The sequence below is a fragment of the Eulemur rufifrons genome, chromosome 1, assembly GCF_041146395.1.
Source record: "Eulemur rufifrons isolate Redbay chromosome 1, OSU_ERuf_1, whole genome shotgun sequence".
Taxonomy (NCBI): Eukaryota; Metazoa; Chordata; class Mammalia; order Primates; family Lemuridae; genus Eulemur; species Eulemur rufifrons.
The window spans coordinates 65,172,581-65,195,038 of record NC_090983.1 but is presented as its reverse complement, the minus strand read 5'-3'; the positions used below and the strand labels follow the sequence as shown (position 1 = coordinate 65,195,038).

The 22,458-nt window shown below is 35.1% G+C and overlaps 1 protein-coding gene across 4 annotated transcripts in view; it reads right to left on the bottom strand.

Annotated features, from left to right (window-relative positions):
• BAZ2B (bromodomain adjacent to zinc finger domain 2B) overlaps positions 1-12,646 on the bottom strand; it is a 256,050-nt gene extending 243,404 nt beyond the window's left edge. For 2 of the 4 annotated variants that reach the window (XM_069496681.1, XM_069496717.1), the window contains exon 1: positions 12,175-12,487. The gene's annotated coding sequence lies outside the window, so the exon portion shown is untranslated. Of the gene's footprint in view, positions 1-11,308; positions 11,481-12,174 lie in introns of those variants that run through there. The other 2 variants (XM_069496896.1, XM_069496808.1) reach the window with 2 other exon arrangements.
• Positions 12,647-22,458: the final 9,812 nt, after the last annotated feature.

Sequence of the window (22,458 nt, the reverse complement as noted above, 5' to 3'; positions counted from 1 at the left end):
GCTCCAAGGCTTCTTTCTGCATCTGTTGATTCTAATTGCCTTCAGCTCAAAATAATCCATATGCCAAAGGGGCATATTTTGGGGTGATATATTCTGATCCCCTTCACCACCCAGGAACAGACAGCACCTGACTCATGTATCCTGCCTGGAGCTTAAGTTCATTGAGTGAATGATGCCTACTGAAATTGCTTTCCTTCTCCATCCCCAATTTTTTCCTAATATAAAGAACTGAATTTTTGTGAGTTAAAAATCACAAAAGATGAAACTTTATGTATACCTTTTCTCCCTAAGTAAATTATGAACTCCTTGAACATATGAGCCATGTATTTTACTTTTGGGCACTTTGAATTGTTTCTAGTTATTAGGAAATAGATGCTGACTTAATTCTTATTTTTAATGATCAATTTATTTAACTAATTACTAATACCTAATAAGTGACTGTTAGCATGTCACAATGGTACTAAACATGAGAAACTGGTAAGGATAACTGTAGGATTATTTTTGGTTCATTTGTGAAGTGCTAAGATTATAAATACACAAACATACATTTTTACCCAGATACATGTAATTAATTTAGCTGGCATCTGCCAAACTTTAGCTGTGACATATTAAATGCTACATGGAAAGAATAAAATATTTGCAAAAAAGTTGCCCAAAAAATCTATTTCACAAAAGGGGTCTCATAGTAAAATTAAAACAAAAGAGGTCAAATACAAGGTACTATGTCATAGAACACTTAATTAAAAAAAAAAAAAAAAAAAAAAAAAAACCAGCCAGGTACAGTGGCATGCCTGTAGGCCCACCTACTCGGGAGGCTGAGGCAAGATGATCACTTGAATCCAGGAGTTCGAGTCTAGCCTGGGCCACATAGTGAGATCACATATATAGAAAAAAACTTAAATTAAAAAATTGAGAAACAGTGAAATTCTGGTCACTTTCAATTTTGCTATTCCCTCCCCTCAGCATGCCTTGTTCCTACCTTCCCATTTCACACATAATACAAAAACATTTACACATTGTTTGAAACAATTCTTCCCTATTGCCAATTTTGGCAAGTATACCTATGAACAGGCTTTCTGGAGAGGAAAGGGTAGAGAGCTTTTATCTAACTGTCCAAGGTTATCACATGTTCTTCCTGGACCAACTGTTTACTGTTTACACTGCCCTTCCCTAACCCTTCAACTTCTACTTCAAATTCTCAAGATATGATTACACATAAGAGTTACTTTCTCAACAAGCTGCTGAAAATATTAATAGTAATGCATAGGAATTTAATGCTAAATACTTAGACCACCATGGGCAAAATCTTGATACTTTCCTGTAACAATGTTCCACTTTTATCTGCATTTAAAAACCTTTTTAAAAGTTGTTTGTCTCCTTTTTTTGTTGTTACTGCCCACTCCCTCCCTCTAAGGATACTTCCTTTATCTCTGCAGTCACCCCTCTTTTAAAATAAAGACCCACACCTCTGTTAGTTACTACTACTGCCCTACAGATCCTAATTCTTTCAGCAAGGTGCACTAACAACTCACATAGGGAGCAAAACGTCATCCTGTGACTTACAGGCTGCTCCTGACTTTTCAAATGCTCAAGATGGGTTTTGCTGTTTCTTTCTTTTTTTTTTTTTTTTTCTGAGACAGAGTCTCACTCTGTTGCCCAAGCTAGAGTGAGTGCCGTGGCGTCAGCCTAGCTCACAGCAACCTCAAACTCCTGGGCTCAAGCGATCCTACTGCCTCAGCCTCCCGAGTAGCTGGGACTACAGGCATGCACCACCATGCCCGGCTAATTTTTTCTATATATATTTTTAGCTGTCCATATAATTTCTTTCTATTTTTAGTAGAGATGGGGTCTCGCTCTTGCTCAGGCTGGTCTCGAACTCCTGAGCTCAAACGATCCGCCCACCTCGGCCTCCCAGAGTGCTAGGATTACAGGCGTGAGCCACCGCGCCCGGCCGGGTTTTGCTGTTTCTTATGTCACCACAATGGTTTCTCCTGGATCCCTGAGTACGGCCTTGTCACTTAACCCAAATTTTACAGAACAAATCCTTTTAATAAAGGGATTTGTTCTGCGAAGTTTGGATTCGGTTGAGGGGCTGCACTTGGGGATCCAGAGGGCCACAAATGGCCTTGAGGCCATAGGTTCCCCATCCCTGGTTTATGTTAACAATAATACTTTTCCCAAGAAGACCAGAAGTATGTTTCAACAACCATGTCATCATGGAAACCAGAAAAGATAGTATGTGTGGCTTCTAGCTAAACTTGGATACTAGATAGCCTTTTATTTCCACTATTTTCCACCTTTAATTTACCTCAAAATTCATTTGTACGTGATCATGTAAAAGTTTTAAGTGATAAGTTTCTCACAAGTAAATGTTCATCACAATATTGCAAATAAAGAAAATGAAACAAATCTCATTATATTATGCAGTAATAATAAATTTCATTATTATTATGTGATAATAATGAAGTTAGGAAAGCCTAATCACTGAAATTTATTGTCCTTGGCCAAAACATTATGTAAAAGACCTTTTGTGCATTTGTGTTTTGAAAAATTTTTGAATCTTTCCTTTTTCAAGATTCAAAAGTCCTACTCTCTATTTTTAGTGAAATCCAGTACTAGTGTTATTGAAATAGAGACTATGAGTTTTGTTGCTTTTTGTCCTTATCGATATGGCTATTATTGGCAGTTCAACAGTCTCCCTGCAGTCTCCATTCATCCAAAGGATCTAAAAGAAGTAAAAGTGTTTTCTTGAGTCAGAGCCTTCATTGAGAAAAGGGATACAGAGGTGCTATCCCCTCTGCTCTCTACTCAATGTTCTTAGCAGGTGCGATCATGCATTAGGTTTCAAGAAAAACCATTCACAAAAGCATAAGAAAAGAACCAAGAATAAAGGAGAGGTTTTGGTTAATCTCACATAAAACAGATTTGAATACTTCTGACCAGAAAGGGCAGTTTTGTTGGTTTTAACCTGGCCTCCACAAAGAAGCCTATCATTGAAATAGACGATTTGAAACTGATTAACCCACCTTCTCCAGAGAAATTCAAGCAGTCAATTTTGAAAGTAATGGAGGAAGAGACAGGTCCCAGGACATTTTCTTTTGGAAGAGGTATGGGTTGGGGTGACCTCAAAAAGGTTGCAGAGGCCAATGCGGTGGCTCATTCCTGTAATCCTAGCACTCTGGGAGGCAGAGGCAAGAGGATCCCTTGAGGCCAGGAGTTCAAGACCAGCCTGAACAGGAGCAAGACTCCATCTCTACTAAAAATAGAAAAAATTAGCTGGGGGTGGTGGCTTGAGCCTATAGTCCCAGCTACTCAGGAGGCTGAAACAGGAGGATTGCTTGAGCCCAGAAGTTTGAGACTGCAGTGAGCTATGATCATGCCACTGCACTCTAGCTGGGGTGACAGAGTAAGACTCTGTCTCAAAAAAATAAATAAAAATAAAAATAACAGGTTGCAAAACCATCCCAGATGCCCAATGGACTAGCTTTAATGTATTTGTTCTATATGGGGCTCATGCTGTCTTTCTTTTGATTCTTTTCTTCCTCATCTCTGAATATTTGAAGTTTACTTATTCTTTTTTTTTTTTTTTTTATGCTCAGGCTGATCTCTAACTCCTGACCTTAAACCATCCTCCTGCCTCGGCCTCCCAGAGTGCTAGGATTAAAAGTTCCAACAAAGTTTAGTCATTCTTGATGTAGTTTAATGCTACCTAAACCAAAGAGGATTTCCTAATTATTCCAAGCAGAAGCCACCTTTCTCTAATTCTGAACTTTCATAAACTTTTATCCATAGTTCCCCAACAGTGTGCTTGGAAACAGCATTCAATATAAACATGAAGAATGAAGGTAACTGCTTTTTTTCCCATCATTAATGCTAGACCAATAAAAGGGTATCAAATACCTGTGTTTCTCCCGTGGATGGTATTATTGAGTCAATTCATTTTTCAAACAATGATTAAATATTTTCTATTTTACTAATACAGTAGTATATAAAAAACTCAGCCCATTAACTCATCCTTTTTCTTTTCTAAATATAATTATCTGTTGTAATGGGAACCAGAAAAGGCAGATACATAAAATCTCAAACTTTCATTTTAGCCAAAAACTAAGAAATTCTCTCCATCTGACTTATCAAGAAGTAGGGAATATGGGGAAAACTAGATTTATTTGAATTTACTTCTTTTTATTTCCTCTGCTTATTCTGTGATGAGATGCTACAGAGCAGGGAAATAACTGAAAAGACAACAGTTAAAAGGGAGAGAAGAAAAGAACATAGAATCATTCACAACATGACTGACGTAACCTCAAGTAATGGCAAGCTAACTGTTTATAAAGTTATGATCCTAAGCAACTCAAAACTAAAATGCAACAACACATCCTCCTTTAATAACCTTTGAATTTATTATTTTAAAAAAGTACAGCCTAGTATCAGCTAGATTAAATCTGGCCATATATTCTGTTATATTCTCAACATATTCAGCCATTTTTGAAGCCAAGAAAGAGTAAAATGCTCTCTTAGGACTGGTACTCAACCTTGAAGTGTTGAGAGCTACTTCGTCATCTAGTGTGGAGACAAACACATACACGTACATGTGAACCTAACACCACATGTGGAAAGCTGGGTAAAAACCCATCATCATAAATCACTCAGGTATCCACTTATTTTAACATACACAAATCAAGGTATAGATCCCTGTGATTCTTAAAAGGATATCTGAAATAGTATTTAACATTTTCTCCTTGCACTCTTCTCATTGAAAGCTTAGAATATAAAGGTTTTTCGCCTCTCCTTACAGTCACTATTGACAACATGCAAGAAACTATTATAGCTAGACTAACTTATATGTGCCATTTAAATATTGTAAGACCATAGCTGTGCTTAATATTCCAGAAGTGACCCAAAAAGCAAAGGAGATTCCTCATTAGATTCCTTCTTAAAAATTATTCTAATCCATTTATGAAGTCCTGTCAATTTTCCTTTCTATCTTGCTTTATACCATTTATAAGCTAAAAGTACTACCACTTTTCTACATATCAGATCAGACTAATTAATCACAATTTAGTATTAATGTTGTTTCCCAAAACTATTAATATATATAACTAGTAAAATATAATTACCAATATTTTAAAATCAAAGATAGTTAATTTATCCATCAACAAAATCATAAAACATATTTTCAAAAAATTATAATGTTTGTATAATAATAGATTTGTTTGTTTGGTTAGTTGGTTCTGGCCAAGATTAAATATATGATAGGAAGACATGACCTCTTACACTTGATTTCCTTCAAAGCTCCTTCTTTTATTCAGCATTAAGTTTAAATTAAATATTTAAAATTGAAGCTGTTCTGTGTTGCAAACACAGCTAAAATGAAGAGCTTCTGCAGCAGTAGTGACCAGATTTTAAATGCAGGTAGATCAATAAAAAAATAAAAAATCACCAAGCACAGGCTCGCTCCATGTGTGAGTGGAATGGTTTATAATAGCTTGCAAATGACTATGTGCTTGCTGTAACCAGCTGTTCTTAAATTATGAATATGCAACCAATTCATGTTAAAGCCAAATCCCAGCACTATTTCTACAGAGAAATCCCAGTAGTTTTGCTTGTTCTACATGTTAGCTCTGTTAAGGATACAAATAGCAGTAAGCTTCGGAACAAATAGGACCAAACTATTGGCATTTCATGCACTAGGTCCATTATCACAGCAGGGAATGTCAATCATTGGTACATTCCTATAACAGCTCAGGCAATATGACAATGATCTTGTAGGAAAAAAAATCAAAATCTCTGCAGCATACTCAAAGTCCTTCTGACAACCTAATGCTTTCTTACTACAGCCAATCAGATTGTCAGACCTGACCTACTAGAAGATTTGCATCAAGCTTGAAACATTTAAAAACATCAATCATAAAAACAAAGACAGGACATTGAATTATACAGTATTAACCTCCAGGGTTTGCATACAAAGACCTTAGATTTATTTATGTCCTAGTGAGTTAAGAGCTTCAGTACACCGTTCTTTACACCAAACTGACTGCCAATTTGATGAACCTCTCTGCCCTCAGCAGGAGTGCACTGTCTTTGATTAATGAGTGCATGTTTGTGGAAAAGTGTTAAGAGGAGAAAACAGGAAAAACACACAATTATGTCTACACATAGCTGAAGTACCAATGCAATAATTATCTTCAAACCAAATATTCCTTTTTCTTATATACCCATGCACACCTGTGCACACAAAAAATTAGTAAAGGTTAATATTTACATATTACCTTTATCATTATTATGCTCAATACTTGAAATTTTATTTGAATGAAAGGTATTGAAAAGCCAAAGTATAAGCCAGATTCTATCAATTATAAAAACTATTTTAAAGGCATTAATTTTATGTTTAAAAACAAATTGAAATACTCTTATGTAGTAAAAATTTAAGTATGTGGGATTAAAACTGTATTTCACCTCATATTCTTATAAAAGCCTATTAATTTTAAAAACACAATATTTAACTTACAAATATCCAGACTATTAAATATTTTACATTTCAAACTCAATATGACTTACCACAAATCAAATAGCACTCAAAATAGATTTAAAAGTCACATAAATTCATTTAATTTTCCTGCTTTCAGCACAGATGTTGCCAATATTTATAATTCCATATGCAGTTGTAAATAAATTAAGTATATTTATCACTCATAATTTCAAAGGTAGTATGGTCAACAGGAAAACTTATGACTCAAAATTTAAACTTTTTATGACCCTTCTGTTCAGAATTACCTTACCTTTAAAAAACCCAATGCCTGAAAATTCCTACTTGAATTATAGGATGCTTATTTGCACTACAATTAAGACTATATTACCTCTTAAAATGGACTAAGCATTGAGATTCCTTTTTAAAAAAATAGTTTACATTTAACACACGTCACTTTACCATAATTTGATTTACATCAATATCTCCCTTCACACAAATATCAGTAAACATATTTCTTAAAAATTGAGTCATGGTCTAAAGTAATAAAATGAATTTCTTCTTAAGGAGTTGTATGTAAAAAGGGTTGGGAAAGCATATCACCTGAATATAAATCTTACCTTTAATCACAGTAATGTAGGACTTATCTAAAGGGAAAGTATCTATATAAACTTATAATTTCAAGAAACCATAATTCTGGAATCACTCAAAAATATATCACTGGGCTAACAATTTGTTCATATTGTACAGGCAGTCTTGAGCAAATTATATATTTTGATCAATTTCACATTTTAGGGTTTTTTTTTTTTTTTTTTTTTTTGAGACAGAGTCTCACTCTGTTGCCCAGGCTAGAGTGAGTGCTGTGGCGTCAGCCTAGCTCACAGCAACCTCAAACTCCTCGGCTTAAGCGATCCTCCTGCCTCAGCCTCCCGAATAGCTAGGACTACAGGCATATGCCACCATGCCCGGCTAATTTTTTCTATAATATTTTTAGCTGCCCATATAATTTCTTTCTATTTTTAGTAGAGACCGGGTCTCACTCTTGCTCAGGCTGGTCTCGAACTCCCGAGCTCAAATGATCCGCCCGCCTCCGCCTCCCAGAGTGCTAGGATTATAGGCGTGAGCCACCACGCCCTGCCTAGGTATTTTTTTAATGGCAAACTATTTTAAATATGTTATCAATTTTATGTTCTTTTAAGAATTATTTAAATGGCTAATATATTTACATATCTAAAAGTTAAAAATCAATAAATATTGAGACTAGAAGTCTTTGAACATAGTAATAACAAACTATATGATTTCCTTAAATCTCATCATCCTAAAGTTTTTTACATGAACTTTCTTAAAATGTGCTTTTCTTTGTCAGTTATCACTCTTTATTCTTCCTCTTTCCTCCTTTCCATCTCCCCTCCCACCAAAAAGCCCATGTAAATAGTTAGAAAAACTAGAAAATACTTAGGCACCAATGGGACACCATTTTAGTACCACAGTGTGATAGCTGAAACTATCCATAAAAGTTATTGTAACAATAAAAATATAATTTCAATGTTAAAAATCATTAAATAGCTACTAATAAACTATTTTAGGTCATAGTTTTTGTGAATTTTGCCTCATTATAAAGAAAAATTAAACACAAAACTGCCTATTTCCCCAATAATTACTTTTCTCTTCTGATTATCTCCTGCAACAAAAGTTTAAAGAAACATTTAAGCAAATGAGTCAGTATTTATTAAATGAAGCACAATATTGTTAAAATATGGCACAAATATTTAATTTTATATAATCAAGAAACTTAAAATACCAAACTAGGTAATTTAATTAATACCTCAGGAAATCAAGTATATTAAAAATAATTAAAACTTAATGATATAATTTCACTTAAGAGTCAAAATCACCATATTACTTTGTGCTAAGTCACATTTCTTTTTTTGGTAATTCTGACTATAGTTAAAAAACTCAGAAACTACAACTTAAAACCTCTTCTTTGAGAAATCTTTAAACCTAAAAGTAATCAAGTTCCAACATACACCTTCACTAATTCAAGGAGGTAAGACAGAAATCTTGAACTTTCATGCAACTGTGATATCCTACATCTTGTATAGTAACACAAAAGTAGCAACAAAGACATTAACAATTGCAGTTCAAGCTGGGAGTGACTGTTCTGTTTCAATTCAATGACACCACTAATGGCTTCTTAGCAGCTCCATGAAATCAACCAGCTGTCAAGTTGATGCATCAGAAGGAACAGTTATGCACTCCCATAAGAAAAAGCAACACATCAGGATGTTTGGCAAAACATCTGCTCCTTTACACTGCAGTTCTATAATAAACATGCAAACAAAGAAATGGGAGAAAGGGCAACAGAATTAAAAATCCAAGGTTTCCATTACAGTCTTATATGCATTTTAAATGAATGGCTTTAAAAAATAAAAAGAAATTTCTACCAAGTTGAATACTTTGTTATTCTAAATTTTTTGAAAATGTTAAATATAATTAAATATGAGATTCTTCCAAAAAGGCAAAAACTACATAAAAATCTTTACATTTAAAAAACTCAGAGTAAATTATGTTCATTAAGAAAAATCAGTATCATAATGTTATATACAAGGCTCAAAAATTAAAACTAAAATATATCCTTCATTTAATAAGTATTTAGTAAATGATGCCAACAGCATTCTAATGAATGCATTTCTAAAACTGAGCAGTCAAAAATATTTTTTCATTAGTGCTTGAAAAATGTTACTATAGTTCAGTACCAGTTTAACACATGAGAACAGTAAAGGTACTATTATCTGGATTCTAAAATATGTCCCCACTCCTGTTTCTCTCCAAACCATTATATGAACACAAGGATATTAAGTTCTCATAAATAACTTCCTGTTTTTAAAGCATACAATATGATTTTCTTTAAAAAATAAGACTCATTAATCAAATAGGCTTAAAATAATTTTACATTCAGACACTGATTTCAAATACTTGTAAAATCTTACTTTTTTCTATCTGAAGCATATAAGTATCTTAATATGGTCTAAATTATTGATTAAGCAGCAGTGACAATAATATGTACAGTGTTTACAATAGGTGTGAGACATCAAATGTACTTAACTACCATTTTCTTAAACTGCTTATCCTCTGTTGCTTGCCATTTATAATCTGCCAAATCTTCTAGTCCTTTGTTGCATGTATAATTTAGAACCATCTGTTCTATGTGCTTTTAACTATTTAAACATTTTTCACCTACCTACAATTCACACAAATGGCAGACATTCAATTCAGTCAAGCTTTCTATATAGCATTTTACATAAAGCAAATTCCTGGATAAATAGCAGATAAGACCAAAAAAGACTGCTACAGAAATAAAAACATACCACATACAACATAAGTTTTTATGTGTTAGACAAACCTTTTCAACGTATTCAGAATTGTTTCTATTAGTTTTTTTTTAAGGTAACTGTAGTCAATGTTTTTCCCCAACCCAGAAGACAAAGAGAATGCAAATTAAATACAGACAGTTTCATGTCCTTGTTAGAAGAGATGTAAATATGCTGACTGAAAATGACTACAGGAGACAGAATTTCACTTTCCCACTCAATTTACAGTGCCTCTTATTTATATACTAGTCAGTGTATCATTAAGTTTGGTCATGTGACCAGACCAACTTTTGTGACGTTAAAAACTATTTTAGAGAAGCAAATTAAAACACTAGGTTTTTTTTGTTTGTTTGTCTTTTCATAATGGCTGACACAAAGTTTATAGCTAGAGATTACAAAATATCTTTAAGATCAATTCTGCCCTTCAAATACTCTACATTCTTGCTAATTGTTTGACTTAATATCTGCTACTAAATTCTAAAAGTATCCAGTATCTAGAGGTATTTCCAACAGTTATATCTTTTCAAAATGTAAGAAAAATACAAAAAACACAACATCTAATTGCAAAGGAGGAACTAGGTAATGTAAAATAAGTGTACCTAAATATTAACCAAGCTAATTAAAAAAAAATCCATAAGGGAGAGTTGAGCAAATAAGAAAAGGAATATTCTGATTGCAAATAACATTTGAAACCTTTAAAGAATAAAAGACACGTACACAAAAACTAGGAAAATACCAAATGGCACAAAAAGTTTACACCATTTTTTGCACCTAATTTTCCACCTGTTACGAAAACATAAAATGTGCAGACTTCGTTGATTCATTTTGAGAGCAAACCATAAAAATAAGCCACATAACTTAATCGTTAACCTGTAAGTTACACGATCCTTTAAAACGAGGGGGGAAATTAAACGAAAAATTTACTCTTGGGAAAATTTCTCGATAAAGTTTACATGACGTCACTGGGCCCCTGAACAATCCCTAAACTTTGAACCTCATCCAGACACACTTTTTGCCTTTCTAAGGCTTTTTTTCCTTCCTAAAAAATAAAAGAGAGAGAGAGTTGGGAATTAAAACTGCCCAAGATGGCGAAACGCTTGTTGTTTAGAGGACAGGAAAAAAATGGAGGATATTGTAATATACACAAAGGGATAAATTTCAACAACTCGGCCAAGGACTGCAGCTGCTTCCCTCTTTATAAGGAAGCAACACACAAAAGATAAATACAGAGGGAGAAAGAAAAGAAGAGAAAATCTCCCAAACAGCAGGGCCAGCTCTGACGCTTCAAACACTTCCTTCTCTTCCCAAATCCCAATTGTGGGGTTCGTGGAACTAGTTTAAAGGGAGGGGAGCGGCGAAAGGGGCAAGGGGGGAGGTGGAGAGACAAGATTAAAAGAGGGAAGCAGGAGAGTTGCGAGCTGGCGGCCGTTCCCGGGGAAGAACTGCTAGGAGATGAGACCAATTTACAGACATTACAGTGTGAGAAGCAATGTTCCTCAAACCTTCCTTCTGTCACAGACCTTCCCAAGTATCCAGGTCTTTTCCCAGTCCCCCCTGCCCCACCCCCCACCTCCGCTCAATTTCAGTGAACTCTAGAGCCTTAAACTACACACAGAAAGCAACGGAGGCCCGAATTGGGGAGTAGGGGTGGCAGACGCAGCTCAGCAGTCCAAGAGGGAAGAGGGGGCGGAGGCAAAAAAGGGCAGCCGTAGGCGGACGGGGGTGGGGTGGGGGGAGCAATCTTGAAACTACCCCAGCAGGGAGTGGGGGAGCAGCGGATATTCCGGAATAGGAACGGCGATCGCGACGCTGACAGAGGTGGTTTTTTAAGAAGCAAAACTGTTGGCGGCGACCTGAGCGCTAGAAGCCGAAGGGGAGGAGGAAGGAGACGCGAAGCCGGCGGCCGAGAAAGGCGGCCGGCACAAAGGAGGCGGACCGGCGGCGGCAGCGCCTGCCTGGGCCGGCGGAGCGTGGCCCGGGGCCCTACTAGACCGAAGTCCCGCGCCGGCTGCCAGGAATAAAGTTTACGTTCTCCTGAGACCGCACCCCCACCTCCCACCCAGGACCGCACATCTCCGCGTCCTCCTCCCTCAAACTCCACTCGGGACCCCAAGCACCACCTCAGCCTTCCAGCCAGCACAACAAAGAGACACCGACCGGCGAGGGTAAACACGGCGGCCGGGCGAGCAGGGCGGGCCGGGCGGGCGCCTCCAGCTAAGCAACTCCGGAGTCCTCCGTTCGCAGGAGCGTCGTTTCTCCTTTTCTGTTTCAACCGGCATTATAACATTTGGAATTTTCTTCACCCACACCCCTCACACCCGAGGATTTTAAACTCACCTTTACTTTCGAACTGAGAGTTGCGGTGGATAGGATTTTTGTCTTCCCCAGATGAGATGGCTGAAGGTTAAGATTTTTGGAAACCCCACCACCTCCTTATTTCTAGTATTATTTCTGCAAGAAAAGTCGAAAGAGAGTTGGAGTGGAGGTGAGGTTTGTGATCGGGAAAGCCCTTGACTCCCTCCTTCTCCGTCTTCCGCCTCTCTCTCTCTGATTAGTTCCTATCCAGCAGCAGATTGAAGCAGGAGATGATTCTTCTCAAGGTTTGTTCAGCAGCTTCACTTCTAGGCGAAGGCTTCATGAACCAAGTGACGTCAACCAACAAGGCTTCTCTCTCTCTCCTCTCTCTAACAATGAAAGTTGCTGTTAACAAGGAAAAAAGGAGAGAGAATTGTTTATACCATTTCAGTTCCAATAATAAATGACCTATCAGCTACTTAAAGGAGCCAAGGGAGGGGGTTGCTTCTTTCCAAGAATTCTGTAGCTTTGAGTTTGTCCCGTTCCTTGTCCCAGGAAAAAGTTAAGAAACTTAAAATGTTTTGTTTTGCTTTTAAAAGAGGAGAGGACAGAAGACAGGATAACTTAATTTTTAAAAAACGAAAACTGGAAAATAGGGAGCATAGGTTAACCATCTCCACCTAAACTTTTTTGTTCCGAAACTCAAATCTCTTGAAGTCTACAAACAAACTAAATTAATATGCCCGGAATTTGTGGATATTAGGACTCAAAATAAAAAGCAGGACGCAAGATGGTCCCGCGATAAAATGCTACTGCCCTTCCACGCTCAAGATAAACTAGCTGCAATGTTTATGCATTGAGTTAAAATAAAATTTAAATGAAAGACGTTAAAATAGTAAATCGTTTAAAGTTATAAGTACAAACTGCAAAAGGTAATCTCGATATTCCCCCCCCCCACCGTTTCTGAGAGGTTAGAAAAAAACATAGTTAATTGTAGGAACTGAACACTTCTTAAAAAATAAAGTTATGAGAAAGACTGGTAGCCCATCGCTCCATCTTTAAACTACACACGAGGTTATGCTATTTGTCTACCCTCAGAATCTCTTTCAACTTTCTCTGTTTTCACCCTCCACTCCCCCTAACCCCAATTCCCACATCCCGCAACAAATCATGTTAAACTAAAGTACACCCCATTCCTCACCAGCACCCCATAGCTTCCTAAAAACGATTTTTTAAAAAAAGCCTTAACCTTGATAACACTTTATTACCCATGCATATAGGTAATTTTTAAAAAGTTCATTGAGGTAGCATTTTTTTCCGCCGGAACCCAACAAAGTATCAAAATTCATATAATTAAAAATTACATAATTTAATTTACAGGATGAAGAGCAAGTAAAAATTAAGCTATAGGAGAATCATTTGACCATATACGTGTATTTTATACATACATATTTGGATAAATGTATCATAAAAGATGCTATTGTTTTATGTTTCCTCTTCAGCCACTGGCTGTGATTTTAATTGTGCTGGAGAATCTTCATTAGTATTAACACATGGGGAGATTTCACAAAGCTGCTTCATTAGGAAAAAAAAAGCTTGGCAGACTAGGTCTTTTTGCATGCACTGAGAATGTCAGCCTTACCTCGGTCATTTGTAACATAATAAGCGCAAGTACAATGATTGCAATGCAGGAGCACTGGGGGAAGGGCAGAAATACTGCCTGTCTAATAGGGATATCTGAAAAGAAGGCTGCTCATTACATAGTAAAATGTATGCTAAAAATTAGTGAAGATGATGTCTCAGGAGACTGATGCTAAATAAATTAATGTGCTGATATGTTTTTAATTATTATTTTTGTAGTAGTTTATTTCATTCTCAGGATTCACATTGAGCAGCAAAGCTGTGCTAGCACTTATTGATTTTTTTTCCCTGCCACATTCCTGGAATACAGATTTTAATCATTTCACTACACCACACTCAGTAATTTCATTAAAAACTGGAATCTTCCACCCCCAGAAAAGCATTTAATTTCAATGACATACAATTTCTCTTTTAGCAGCAAACTGTCTCTACAGTAAAAACTGGCCTAAGGTTCAAATGCATAATTTAATCCTGAGTTTTCCATGCTCTGCATTCCTTTCAAGCTATAATTTGAGTAACTACCTAATAACTGTAATAAGGACAATAATTTCCTTATAATATATTATTAACTCATATTTAATTAACTCATAGTCCAACCTCTGTACATGTATGACTGGGTCAAAAGTACTACAATCTCAAAATTTACTAATAATGTTCCAGAAGAAAAATATAGATTAAAATATAAATATGAATGCTAGCACTTAGACTTTCATCCCAAGTCACATACAAAAAGTTTATGCATTGTTCTATAATGGTGGTCATTATTCAGATAAGTAATATTTTTAAATATTTAGAACTAAAAAATAGAATTCACTGATATTTCTATACATGAAGTATTGAATATTAATATTTTAACAATCCATTACTGATACTCTATAATCATTGGCATTACTGTTGAAAATATTTAATTTTAAAAGATTAAGAAAAAAGGGTTGGATTTAAGTTGTCTCAATTTTCATGAAGAATTCTCCTTTACCACAACGGAATGAATCAGTGTAGCAAAACTGCACTTGTACTCCATGAATATAAATAAATTTAAAAAAGAAGAATTCTCTTAAAACATATTTCTCTTGAAATGAAGGGTGGCACACTGTAACTTGAATAATTAAGAATGTATATTTTACTTAAATATTTCAAGCAATATAATGCAAAGCATGGTTCAGTTTTTGGTTCCAGTAATATTTTGAAATAATATTGAGTTTGCAGGTGGCACATTGGTTTCCCAAACAATAGGTTTTATGCAGATGTATAATTTACACTGCCTGGTTTTTAAAAAAGAAATGTATGGGGAAAAAATTTGACATAATAAAATATATTTAAATTGTGGAAATATGCCTAGACAACGGAAAAATGGTACATATGTAATGGAAGTCATCAACTACTATATATAATAAAAACTCATCATTCTGAGTGATTTTAGAACCATAATTCAAAAACTTTTTATAATATGTATATATAATTTCAATTTGAAGCCACATACAACATAACGTTGCCTTTTCCTTGATTGTATGATGAAGTAACTTATGAGAAATTAAACCTTATCATCATTAAAAGGTTGGAGTAAAGGAGAGAGTGGTGATTGTGAAAAACTTGATTTTAATTTCTTTTTAAAACCAATTAAAAACCATATTTTTTATCATTGTCAAGGGCTCTTTATATAGTTTGGGAAATGTTTTTGTGACATTCTCAAAGTTGAAGTCTGATGGAAATCAGTAATTAACAAAATAGTTGGCAAATGAAAAATTGATATCTAAAACTTATAAAATGAATTTCTGTATTTCAATAACTCAATAATAAAAGCCTTAATTTTATAATAAAATGTATCTTTAAAATAATTTGGTGTTATTTGGTAATTCAAATATATTAATTATCCAATTTAATCTATAAACTGATTTTTTAAAATAACAGTGTGCTAGAAATTTTAAACTGAATTAGTCCAAATATTTGATATCTTTTTACTACGAAGTTATGCTTAAATGTTTCTTAAATATGATTCCTTTCCTTTTTTCATATTATCACACTGGATCATTTCAGAGATTGCAACATAATCATAGAGTTGAGGGGGGAAAATCAGAGAAAATAATTACTATACTTATAAAACAATATAACTCCCATAGCACTTAGTCTTCTACCCAAGATCATCACCTAAATTAGTACTTCATCATGTACATAATTGTAAAAGAATTTAATGATGAAGCAGATCTTTTCTAATTTTAATGAGAATTAACTCTGAAATTCTATATATATTTACCTATCCTACAGACTGATTAGGCCACCACTATGGACTAAATTGTTGCACTTTCTTCTATAAAATAGCATCTGCTTTCAGGACCAAGACAGACCTTCTTCAATAGGTAGATACAGAGATAGAGATGGATAGACATCTAATTTACTGTCGGTCTTGTACATGGTTCCTCAAAGAATAAAGAATTGCCACGTACAGAGAACGAAGTCTAGGAAGGCTTACTACAAAGCAAAACAAACTAGATCTCAACAGTATAACAAGCTGGCTACGGTCATATCTTGTTTCTGTTTCAATCACTACAGACTAATGAAGCTTTATTTGTTTTCATTCATTAAACAAACATTTGAGTGCTTGCTATATGCTATGCACTGTGCTAGAGGCTGGAAAAACATGAAAAGCTCACATTCTGGTTGATGCTGAAAGTGTGAAATTCCTGGGAGATTAGAGAGTCATATAAATCACATTATAAACATACAAATAATAAAGTTTTTTCAGAATAGAAGATGAAGCAACTAATTCAGTCTGGGAGACTAAAACAGGCTTTATCAAAGAGCTGCCATTTGAACTGCATCTCAAACACTGAGAATTTATTGGGTAAAGAAGTTGGGGTGTGGTGGGGAGGTATTCTAAATGAAAGAAAACATAAATGTAAATATGCAAAGCTACTAGGTCTGGTGTCCATTCACTACTGTGAAATTCAGTGTAACAGGAATATTCAGTGTGAGGAATGTCAGGAATGAAGGGATGACAGGGATGTCATGACAGGGATGAAGGCCATAAAAGGAGCCTGGGACCTGAGAGTGAAAGGCCTAATATACCATGGTAAGATGGTTGAATTTATCCTGAGAGCCAACAAAGGTTAGCAAAGGAGTGACATGATCGACCTTGTTTTGAGGAAACAATAATTGTATAGGCAGTGCAAATGATAGACGATAGGATGAAGACACTGCTTAACAGTCCATGAGAAAAATGGTAAAAGACAGTAATATTGGAAATTTAGAGCCAGATATTTTTGAGGTAAAATTTCAAATTGGTAACCAATTGAAAAGGAGAGAATTAAGGGAGAAGAATGAGTGAAGGAAGACTAGAGAAATTTCTAGCTTAAGAGACTGGGTAGATAAAAGAATCATTAATTATGGTCCCTAATACATAAGGGAAAACAAATCATAAAGTAGTCTGGAATTAGAACTTGAATATTATGCTCTATAAGCCTCTTTTAAAAGTGGGATTATCAGAATCAACTCTAGAGTTTTTTCAAAATGTATATTCCCATTCCCAATGTCCAGAGATTCACTGGGTCTGGGTGGGTGAAGTATTTCTTTTCTTTTCTTTTTTAACTGTAAAGGTCCTTCTGATAAACAGCTCTGATTAAGAACATGGCTGTAAGCATAAATTGATTATAAAATTCATTTGGAAACAGAAATAAGAAAAGCACAGAAATCCTTGAAAAAGAAGAGCTTTGAGGGGAGCAATCATATCAGTTATTAAAATGTTATAAAACCTTTATAATTTAACAGTTGGCATTGGCATATGAATAAAAGACCAAAACACAATAGGAAATTGAGAAATTGGCCCAAGTACATATAGAAGTTTAGTATAGATAAAAGCTGTATCTCAAAGCAGTGAGGAAGAGACAGACTTTTTAATTAGTGTTTAGATAACTGGGTATTCATAAGGAAAAGGATAAATTTAGATGTGTTCCAAGAATAAATTTGAAAAAGATCAGATATTTTAATATAAAAAATTGAACCTACAGAAGTACTAGAAGAAATTGTGGGTGAATTCTTCAATAATTGAAGAATAAATTTTGCTAGCAATTGTCAAAAGCAGATGCGATAAAGTAAAATTTGGTAAATGTCACTACATAAAATTAAAAGCTTTTGTATGGCAAAAAAGAAAAGAAAAAAACACCACAAGCAAAGAATAAAGACAAATAACACACTGTAAAAAAATACTTGCAACTTAGTAAGAGATAATTTAATAACCTTTTATATAAAGAGTAGCCAAAAAGAGAGAAGAAAAAGAAAGACCAACAACCTGATGGCAAAATGGCAAGAGATGTAAACAGGCATTTTACAGGAAAAAAAAAAAAAAGAAATTCAGCCAGGCACAATGTTGCCTGCCTGCAGTCACAGCTACTAAGAAGGCTGAGGCAGGCGTATTTCTTGAGCCCAGGAGTTTGAGGGTGTGGTGTGTGATGACTGGGCCTGTGAATAACGACTACACTCCAGCCTGGGCAGCATTGCAAGACTCTGTCTCTACAAAAAAAAAAGAAAATACAGATGCCCGTTAAATAAAAACATTCACAACCTAGCTCATAATAAGAGAAATGCAAATTAAGAATCACTGAGAGGCCAGGTGTGGTGGCTAATGCCTATAATCCTAGCACTCTGGGAGGCCCAGGCTGGAGGATCATTTGAGCTCGGGAGTTCCAAACCAGGCAGAGCAAGAGCGAGACCTCATCTCTATTAAAAAAATAGAAAGAAATTAGCTGGGCAACTAAAAATATGTAGGAAAAATTAGCCGGGCATGGTGGCGCATGCATGTAGTCCCAGTTACTCGGGAGGCTGAGGCAGAAGGATTGCTGGAGCCCAGGAGTTTGAGGTTGCTGTGAGCTAGGCTGACGCCACAGCACTCTAGCCTGGGCAACAGAGTGAGACTCTGCCTCAAAAAAAAAAAAAAGAATCACTGAGATACTAGTTCTCATCCTTTAGGTTGGCAAAAACCCAAAAGTTTCACAACACAGACCGTAACTGAACCTTTTGTGGGGGAAAGGAGCACTTTTTAATTTATTTATTTATTTTTTTTGCTTGCTAGAGTACAAAATATAAAAACTCCAACAAGGGAGAATTTGGCAGTATGCAACAAAATTACATAGGTATTTATTTATTTATCTATTTAAGCTCCAGGCTTCTGGGGAGGTATTTATTTTTTGACTAGCAAATCTCACTGCCAAGAATCTGACCAACACTGACAAAAATATGAAAAAAGTTATATAAGACATAGGGTGTGTGTGTGTGTGTGTGTGTGTGTATATATGTAAGTGTGTGTGTGTGTGTGTGTGTGTGTACTCACTGAAGCACTTTTGTTATAGCAAAAACCTGGAAATAATCCAAATGTCCATCATAGTGAAATGATTGAATTAATTATGGTATATCCACACAGTGAAGTATTATGCAATTTTTAAAAAGGAATGAGGGACATATGTGGTATGAAGTACTTCACAGTATAGTATCTTACCATTCATCTATGATCTATGTATTTACCTATATTTTTTACTGAAAGGATAAATTAAAATCTTCAAAAAACATGGTTACATAGAAAAAGGAAAGGAGCAGGGTAGTAAAGCTAGGAATAATATGTGGATTTCACATAAAACCTGTTTTGTAGATGTGAATTTGGAACCATGTGAAATAACTTACATTATTATAAAACAAAAACAAAGTTACAGTTAAAAAGCAATCCAATAAAAATGAAAGCTAAATTAAATAAACTTAATTGTACATGGAGTTGGTAGCATAACCATACAGAGAAGAACAATTCCAAATAAGTTTAAAACACAATAATTAAACACATAAACGTGTGGATGTTTATACACACACACAATAATTTAACAGTATACAGTAATCCTTACAGGCTATAACCTAAGAAAAAGAACTTCAAAGCAATAGCAACAAAACAGCAACTTAAATTGGTATCAGTAATCATATTTTAAGCTATTATTGATGATATTATTAAAACATTGTTGCATACATAGTCTAAGAAAAAGCAAATGAATAAATTAGTGTTTTGGGAAAATTAATTTTTGAGTTACATAAAAACTCTATGATCCTGAATTTGAAATAGACGTATTAGAATAAACTCATTACATATTTTATATTTAAAAACACACATTTCTTAGTTCTGCCCACTGTAAAAGCCTAGAAAAAGGGACCAGTGCAATAGCAATAACCACATACCTGCAGTGCCCAGATTATGGTTTCTAAACACCATCTGCACCTGAAAAGAATTCCTTGAAGCAATGGCTGAATCCAAATTTGGGACAGAAAATATTCAAAAGATGAGCTTAAAATACCCTGTCATACCATTAACCATGGAAATTATCAAAGATTATTGGTGTTATGTCAAAGAACTTGGGAGCCAATTTATGGATTACAACATGAAATGGCTCCCACTGGCCAAAGATGAGACAATTTGAACATCATTAACAACTGCAATGTATTGAAACATAAATATATCTTAATATGTGAGTTCATAATTATATTTTTAAAAGACTCATTGTTCACCTTTGAATGATGCTAGGGAACCAATTCATTATTTTGAAAACTGGTAAATAAAGGTAACAAGTCAAGAATATACTCAACATTTTCTATCAAATGTTGATAAGAAACGAAATTTGGGCCAGGCGCGGTGGCTCACGCCTGTAATCCTAGCACTCTGGGAGACCGAGGCGGGTGGATCGCTTGAGCTCAGGAGTTCGAGACCAGCCTGAGCAAGAGCGAGACCTCGTCTCTACTAAAAATAGAAAGAAATGATCTGGCCAACTAAAAATATATATAGAAAAAATTAGCCGGGCATGGTGGCGCATGCCTGTAGTCCCAGCTACTCGGGAGGCTGAAGCAGTAGGATCGCTTAAGCCCAGGAGTTTGAGGTTGCTGTGAGCTAGGCTGACGCCACGGCACTCACTCTAGCCTGGGCAACAGAGTGAGACTCTGTCTCCAAAAAAAAAAAAGTATAAAAAAAAAAAAGAAACGAAATTTGAAATTGTATAAGTATATATGTATGTATGTAGATGTATATGTGTATGCACATTTATAAAAATAAGATTTCAACCTAGATTTCATTTTTTAAAAAGTTTAAAAATATCATTGTCCTATACTGACAGCTATAGGTAAATTGATACAATTTACCTGTGTATTTCAAGGTAGACAAAACAAAGAGGGAATATGATACCATTCTCCTTATCTGGTAAAGAAAAATGTACCAATTCAATTCATTAAGACAAACTTAAAAAAATATTGGAATAACATATTAAAGAAAGTTTTTGAAGAAATTTTAAAGCAGATACAGATATCATTTGTAGGGTCTTTCCCATAGCAATCCTCTATGAAAGTTTAGGGCATAACAATAAATAGAATCAAGTTGATTGAATTAGCTGAATTAACAACTCAGGTCAGTCACAGAAGGCTGTGTAGTAGATTGTGCATAGCACCACTACAGGAGCTGCAATGGGTTGGCTCTGATTCATACCAGCTCATGAAAGTCAAATGTTAAATTTCAGGGATTTTGCAACCTGGTTATTAAACATAGTCGTTACCAAAAAAAAAAGATATTTTCAAACTTAAAATAAATTATATTGAAAAGAAATAAATCCTCAAAATTCTTATTTTACTATATTTTATTATTATGTATACATTTGTGGTTATTTATATCCATTGTAGCATGACAAAAAATAAATTAATTAAATAAATAAAATAACTATATAGTGGTATGCTACTGCCCATCTCTTCCTAACTGTTCAGTGATGTCACCTCGGTAGCCTGACATCAGCCATGGTGGAAATGGTTATACCATGAAAATGTTAATGTTGTGTTGATAGCCTAGACTTAAGAAATTGATGGGAAAATGTAAATAATGCAAATTAAAGCATTACATTGCCAATAGAACAAAAAATGGAGAAATAATCTTCCAATATTTGAAAACCATCAACAATTTAGCAAGCAGTTGCTCAGGTCATTTATGAAAAAGTAAAGTTCCAGTGTATACTTCTTTTTTTCTGAGACAGGATCTCTCTCTGTCATGTGGCCTAGAGTACAGTGACATCATCACAGCTCACTGTAACCTCACACTCCTGGGCTCAAGAGATCCTCCTGCCTCAGCCTCCAGAGTAGCTGGGACTACAGACATACCATCATGCCTGTAGAGACAGGGTCTCATTCTTGCTCAGACTGTTCTCGAACTTCTGACCTCAAGCGATCCTCCCTCTTCTGCCTCCCAGAGTGCTACGATTACAGGCTGGAGGCACAGCATCTGGCCTAACTTCCTTCTTGACAGTCAGATTATTTCACATTGGAAACCAGAGTTTTATTTTCACTGCCCACTTATTTTCAAAGCATTCTAAAAAATACATACTCAAGGACCTAAATTCAATCCTGAGTACAATTTAAACTACTCCCTTTAACAAGTGAATCAAGGTCAGAGTTTGTATTGTTTACAGACAGTTATGCTCTGGGAATAGCAGCACAGTGTGAGACTTAATATTCAAGTGTAATTTCTTTAACTAGTGTAGAGATGTTCTTTCTTGTCCTATGGCTGCTACTCTGTGTGAATACTGATCCCAACATACCATTTTCAGAAAACTTTTTGACTCACAAAATAATCACAAACCAATTTTTAAAAATCTCTTCCCATTTTTGCACAGATTTTCACAAACCAATTTT